Source organism: Athene cunicularia, assembly GCF_003259725.1.
Source record: "Athene cunicularia isolate RWA chromosome 1 unlocalized genomic scaffold, athCun1 chr1_part1, whole genome shotgun sequence".
In the NCBI taxonomy this organism is placed as follows: domain Eukaryota; kingdom Metazoa; phylum Chordata; class Aves; order Strigiformes; family Strigidae; genus Athene; species Athene cunicularia.
Genome location: NW_020799091.1, coordinates 67,671,832 through 67,672,313, shown reverse-complemented (window position 1 = coordinate 67,672,313; position 482 = coordinate 67,671,832). Strand labels below are relative to the sequence as shown.

Genomic DNA, 482 nt, shown 5'->3' with positions numbered 1-482 from the left:
GAGACCAAGCTGTCAAAGTAGCCTATTGAAGAAACAAATAAAAGAGCTGACGTTCCTGAGATGCTCCTGCCAATAGCTCCACAGTCTTCAGGGGATCTTTTGCTTTCAGTGACATGGTCTCTACAGCTTGGGAAGCCTGAAACTGCCCGTAGTACAAACAAACAAACAAACAAACAAACAAAAAAAAAAAGGAAAAAAAGGTCAGTCACCCCAGATCTTGCAGTCCTTGCTTGGAGAATTTCCTGCCGGCTCCCCCGGCGCCTGCCCTGGGACGGAGGCCGAGCCGCGGCTGCAAAGGGCTGGGGGATGGCGGCTCAGCCGGTGGGTGAAGTGAAGCGGCTGCCTCGCCTGGCGCCGCCGCCTGCTTTTTTCAACAGAAAGAGGCTCTTGCTCAAACTCCTTAGTTTTCGCAGCCTGGGTTTAATCCGCGCGCCGGGACACCTGCCGCCCTGCGCCTGGGCGGGGAGGCGGCCCGGCCCGGC

At 56.8% G+C, this 482-nt stretch overlaps 1 protein-coding gene across 2 annotated transcripts in view; it reads left to right on the top strand.

Moving 5' to 3' along the window:
• Positions 1–277: 277 nt before the first annotated feature.
• LOC113485503 (interleukin-1 receptor type 1-like) overlaps positions 278–482 on the top strand; it is an 18,471-nt gene continuing 18,266 nt past the window's right edge. The window contains exon 1 of one of the 2 annotated variants that reach the window (XM_026858682.1): positions 278–321. The gene's annotated coding sequence lies outside the window, so the exon portion shown is untranslated. The remainder of the gene's footprint in view (positions 322–482) is intronic. The other variant, XM_026858674.1, reaches the window with a different exon arrangement.